Source organism: Coffea arabica, chromosome 6e (genome assembly GCF_036785885.1).
Source record: "Coffea arabica cultivar ET-39 chromosome 6e, Coffea Arabica ET-39 HiFi, whole genome shotgun sequence".
NCBI lineage: Eukaryota > Viridiplantae > Streptophyta > Magnoliopsida > Gentianales > Rubiaceae > Coffea > Coffea arabica.
In genome coordinates, this window is record NC_092321.1 from 17772154 (window position 1) to 17778153 (window position 6000).

Consider the following 6000-nt stretch of genomic DNA (forward strand, 5'->3'; position numbering starts at 1 on the left):
GTTGTACTGCGTATTATCATGTTAGTGAAGGCAAGTTAGAACCTAGGGCTAAAAAGGGAGTGTTTCTAGGATATGGAGACGGGGTTAAAGGTTATAGAATCTGGTCACTCTCAAAAAAAAAAGTTATACTTAGCTGAACTGTAATTTTTGATGAAAACTCTATACTTAACCCTCCTGTGAAGACTGTTGTTGAAGAAAGTGCAGGTGTTGATAAACAGGTGGAGCTACAAAGCATTCAAAATGGTTTTGAATCACAGCAGCAATTTGATGATCATCAACAGCTATTCTTTGAAACTGAACCTCCTACAGAAGTAGAGTCTCCAGAACCTGCTTCACCAGAACGTTTGCCACCTATATCCTATACTGCATCAGAAACTCAGCAGCACGATATTGCTTATGATCGTGCGAGGAGAGTGGGAGTAAAACCTCCCAGCAAGTATCGGGATTTTGTAATCTATGCATTTTAGGTTGCTGAGGAGGTGGATTTTCCTAAGCTCTCCACCTACAAAGAAGCTATTTCGGGCAGTGAGTCAGCTCAATGGCTTGCTGCGATGGGTGATGAAATGGAGTCGTTACACAAGAACAGCACTTGGAAATTGGTCAAACAGCCACCAGAGAGAAAGGTTGTGACTTGTAAATAGGTCTTTAATAGAAGGAATGAATTTCTCCAGCTGAGGGCATCAAGTATAAAGCACGTGTTGTTGCAAAAGGGTTCACTCAAAGAGAAGGAATAGACTATACTGAGATTTTCTCACCAGTGGTCAGACACACTTCTATCAGGGTGTTACTAGCAATGGTTGCACATCAGCACTTAGAACTTGAGCAACTAGACGTGAAGACAGCTTTCCTACATGGAGAGTTAGAAGAAGAGATTTATATGACTCAGGCAGATGGATTCCATGTTCCGGGAAAAAAAGATTATGTATGCAAGTTGAAGAAATCCTTGTATGGATTAAACCAGTCTCCAAGGCAGTGGTACAAAAGGTTTGACAATTACATGATTCAACTCGACTACAACAGAAGCCAGTATGATTGTTGTGTATATCACAACAAACTTGAAGATGGTTCGATGATCTACCTGATTCTGTATGTAAATGATATGCTCATAGCTGCGAGGAACAAAGCTGATATACAGAAGTTGAAAGGTCTTCTCAGTGCAAAGCTTGAGATGAAAGACTTAGGTGCAGCACAGAAAATTCTGGGAATGGAGATTTTCAGGGATAGAGCTCAGAAGAAGCTTTTCTTATCACAGAAGAGCTATATTAAGAAGGTGTTGTCCAGATTTGGCATATCTACAGCAAAGCCCTTGAATACTCCGAGTGCAGCGAATGCTCAACTGTCTATTACACTTACACCACAGTCAGAAGCAGAGATAGAGTATATGGCTGAGGTTCCCTATGCTAGTGCAGTGGGCAGTTTGATGTATGCCATGGTCTGCACTAGACCTGATCTAGCACAAACAGTTAGTATTGTTAGCAGATTTATGGCTAACCCTGGGAAAGAGCACTGGCTGGCCATGAAGCAGATTTTTCGCTACCTGAGAGGTACGTCTGATGTTGATCTAATCTATGGAGGTGATACAGAGTGTTTGGTTACAGGCTATTCAGATTCTGATTATGCTGGAGATATTGCTAGTAGGAGGTCGATGACTAGTTATGTTTTCACATTTGGGCATTCTGTAGTTAGTTGGAAAACAACTCTACAACCTACAGTGACTTTGTCCACTACTGAAGCAGAGTATATGGCACTAACGGAGGCTGCTAAAGAGGGAATTTGGTTAAAGGGACTAGTTGGAGATCTGGAGATCTTGGCCTACATCAGGATTAGGCTAATATATATTGTGATAGTCTCAGTGCAATATGCCTAGCCAAGGATCAAGCCCACCATGAGAGGACTAAACATATTGACGTATGATATCACTTCTTGAGATTTGTGATAGGCTGCAATTTATCGTTTATTTTATAATTAATTTTTCCTATTACCTGACCCGATGTGGATTAATTACTGGATTCTACTCACTTTTGACAATTTACATTTATTTCAGGGAGTAAAACAAAAATATGATAACAAGTGTCAATTTGACAGAAAATGAGTCCAAGTAACAGCGCGTATCTGAGGGGCATTTTTGGAAGAGGAAAACTTTTCCTTTTTTGGCAGTTCCCGAAAAGAGAGGCGATGAAGCAAGCCTGGGGAGTCTTCGTTTTCTTCAACAAAAAAAAAAGAGCCACCGCACAGTGGAGAGACATATATAGGAATTAGATAGGACTACCTTTAGTTTTTAGCTTTGACTTTTCTTTTGTCCCTTAGTAGCTTTAGTTCACGCATGTCAGTAGAAAAAATTGGAGAACTTTGGCTTTTCTTCCTTTTAACTCTTGGTAGTTTCCTTTCCTTCTTCGTATGTCAGACGAATTGAAAACAATCAATGACCTTTTGTAGCTTTGCTATCTTTTCAAATATTCGGACGAATTGAATTTTCCAAATTTCAAAGGACAATGGCCGCTGCGTTTGTTACAATTTTGTATGGGTTTTTCGTATCCGGGATAAACTAAATCCTCTTCTCTAGTCAAGGAACAACGGATGTTTTGGATTACCTAAAAATTATGAGATCGATTTAATTTTATCTTTTTCTTTTATTTATTGGTATTCGCATACTCTCTGATTACGGTATTTATGGTTATTCAATTAATTGATTGTTTTGGATCCGAATAATTAGTTAATTTAGTAATCTATTGTCAATTAGAGCATTAAATCCGTAATTGTTTAATTACCCTAATATAGTGACAACTGGCATGATTAGGTTTGTGTCAGGGGAATACACTGGCTAACCTGAAATAACCCTGGTAGTGCGTTATTTGGTTAGAATAGGGTCCTCTAATACGTAAAGCAGTTGAAGAATTAAACCTTACGGGCGTATTTAGAATTACTTCTCAATTAAAACAGTGATCAACGGGTGTACCTTGATCACCGACACAGTAAGGAGGGGTTGACTGTTATCGCTTGTTTGGCAGTTATAACCTATTTATTGGTAAATAATTGAAATTGCTTGTGCATCGATGATCAATTAGGTGAACCATTACTGAAGTTATTTCCTGGCTAGATCTTTAATTATTATTACTCTGATTTTAGTGCATTGTCATTTAATTTCTAGTTAGTTATTTATTTTTATTCGAACTCCTTTGATTGTCATCGTGTATACAGAAACACCCCCTTGTTAGTTGGAATTTTAAAAGAAACAGTTACTCCCGATCCCTGTGGATTCGACTCTACTCACTACTAGATACAAAAAATTATATTTATTATTGCACAGACCCGACACCTGTCAATTTTTGACGCCGTTGCCGGGGACTGGCTTTAATATTTGTTTCATTTTGATTTCATTATTGTTTTAATTTTCTGGTGCTTTTCGAGTGTATGCCTCGTTCTTCTCGCACAGGTGAATTAATCTTCGATCCTGAGGTAGAGAAAATTGCGCGTAGAACAAGGAAAGAGACCAGACAACTCAGAGAAGAGCACTCCAGTGCTGCATCTTAGAGACCTGAGGCAGAAGTTGAACCAACAGAATCGCTTAGTGATTCTTCGCGTGATTCGGAGCGAGAAGAAGTCACTATGGCAAATGCAGGGACATTAAGGGAGTTGACTGCTCCTGATTTAAATCAACAGCCTTTATGCATTACTTTCCCAAGTTTGAATGATAACACTCCATTTGAATTAAAATCTGGTCTAATTCATATCTTGCCATCTTTTCATGGTTTACCAGATAAGGAGCCTTATAAGCATTTATAGGAATTTGATGTCGTGTGCAACAGTATGAAACCCCTGAAAATCACAGAAGAGCAAATAAAAATGAGGGCATTTTTCTTCTCCTTGAAGGACTCCGTAAAAGATTGACTGTACTACTTACCACCAGGTAGTATCACCACGTGGGACCAGTTGAAGAAAAAGTTCTTAGACAAGTATTTTTCCGCATCTCGAGTTGCAAGTTTAAGAAAGGAGATCTATGATATCAAGCAGCACCCGAGGGAGTCGCTTTACGATTACTGGGAGCGATTCAAGAAGTTGTGCATCAAGTGCCCCCAGCACCAAATAAGTGAGCAGTTGCTCATACAATATTTTTACGATGGGCTACTCTTCAGAGACAGGAGTATAATAGATGCTGCAAGTGGAGGGGCGCTGATGAACAAGACCCCTCGAGTAGCGTGGGAGCTAATTGAGGGAATGGCCGAGAATTCACAACAGTTCAGTATGAGCGAGAATGTCTCGATATGCAAGGTAAATGAGGAGGAGACATCTTCTATCCAGCAGCAGTTGACGGAGTTAACCTCGTTTGTTAGGCAACTGGCTGTAAGAAATGCATCACAGGCCAAGGTGTATGGGATTTACACTGCTATGGGCTATTGTACGGAGATGTGCCCGATGATTCAAGAAGAAAGTGCAGAGCAAGTGAACATGGCTGGTCACACGCCAGCGCCAAGAAAGCCCTATGACCCATACTCGAATACGTATAATCCGGGTTGGAGAGATCACCTTAACTTCAGTTATGGAGGCAATAGGCAACCCAATTTTGCACCAAATAGACAGCAAGGGCATCACCAGTAGTACCAGTCCCGTCTACAACCACCTCTCCCATCGAGCTCTAATTCATCTTTAGAGGAGATGATAAAACAACTGATGGCTACAACCGCGCAACATCAACAAAAGACGGATTCTGAACTGCAAAACATAAGAAATCAAATGAGCCAGATGTAATTCATGCAAAGTCAAATGAATCAAATGGCCATAACGATCAACCGTTTGGAGTCCCAGGTTCAAGCAAAGTTGCCATTTCAACATGAGTTGAATCCGAAAAATGTAAGCGCAATGACCTTGAGAAGTGACAAGAAAGTCCAAGGACCCGAACCTGTGATCCCTAAGGACAAGAATGAGAAAAAGATCGAGAGCAAGCTTGAAAAGGAGGGTAGCAATGGCAAAAATTCAGTGGTACTCCCGGACCCGATCGTTGAGGTCAAAACTCATCTGCCTCCTTTCCCTAGCATGTTGGAGAGATCGAAGAAGCAGAACAAGGAGAAGGAGATCTTGGAGGTGTTCCGCAAGGTAGAGATCAATATACCCCTGTTAGACGCCATCAAGCAAGTTCTGAAGTATGCAAAGTTTTTGAGGTACCTGTGTGTCAACCGAAGGCGGTTGAAGGGGGATGAATGAGTCATTGTGGGGGAGAACGTGTCTGCGATTCTACAAAGGAAATTTTCACCAAAATGCGGGGACCCAGGTATGTTCACTATCCCCTGTAGGATAGGCAATACTCTGATTAGGAAAGCCATGTTAAACCTAAGGGTCTCGATTAATGTCATGCCAAAGTCTATATATACTTCTCTGAACCTGGGTCCATTAAAAGAAACTGGTATAATAATTCAGTTAGCTGACCGAACCAATGCATACCCTGATGGGTTGGTTGAGGATGTGTTGGTCAAAATTAATGATTTAATTTTTCTAACTGATTTTTATGTACTTGATATGGATGATGATCATTCCCCTGACCCCTCACCGTTGCTATTAGGTAGATCCTTTTTGAACACAGCACAGACAAAAATTTATGTTAATAAGGGTACCTTGTCTATGGAGTTTGATGGAAAAATTGTTCATTTCAATATTTTTGATACTATGAAATATCCCTCAAACTGTAATTTTAGCTCTGTTTTTTCTATGAGTGCCATTAACCCTGCGGTGCAGGAAGTGTTTGAAACTGTTGGCAGGGATGAGTTAGAGGTTGTTTTAACCAAACACCTGGAGTTGGAGACAACTCCTGAGGTGGAGTGGAGTGAAGATTTAAAATGCATAATAGGGGGGTTACACTTATTGCCAACCACGACGAAAAGGTATGAGCACGCACCCATTTTTATACCAGAACCTCACCAAAGGGTACTGTCATCTGTGGTGCAGGCACCTGTATTGGAATTGAAATCCCTGCCGAAGCATTTGAAGTATGCGTATTTGGACGACAAC

At 40.5% G+C, this 6000-nt stretch overlaps 1 non-coding gene across 1 annotated transcript; it reads right to left on the reverse strand.

Moving 5' to 3' along the window:
• Positions 1–3978: 3978 nt before the first annotated feature.
• LOC140010063 (small nucleolar RNA R71) lies at positions 3979–4085 on the reverse strand. The gene has a single exon (XR_011817327.1). It is a non-coding gene; the product is annotated as a small nucleolar RNA R71 (small nucleolar RNA).
• Between the last annotated feature and the right edge of the window lie 1915 nt (positions 4086–6000).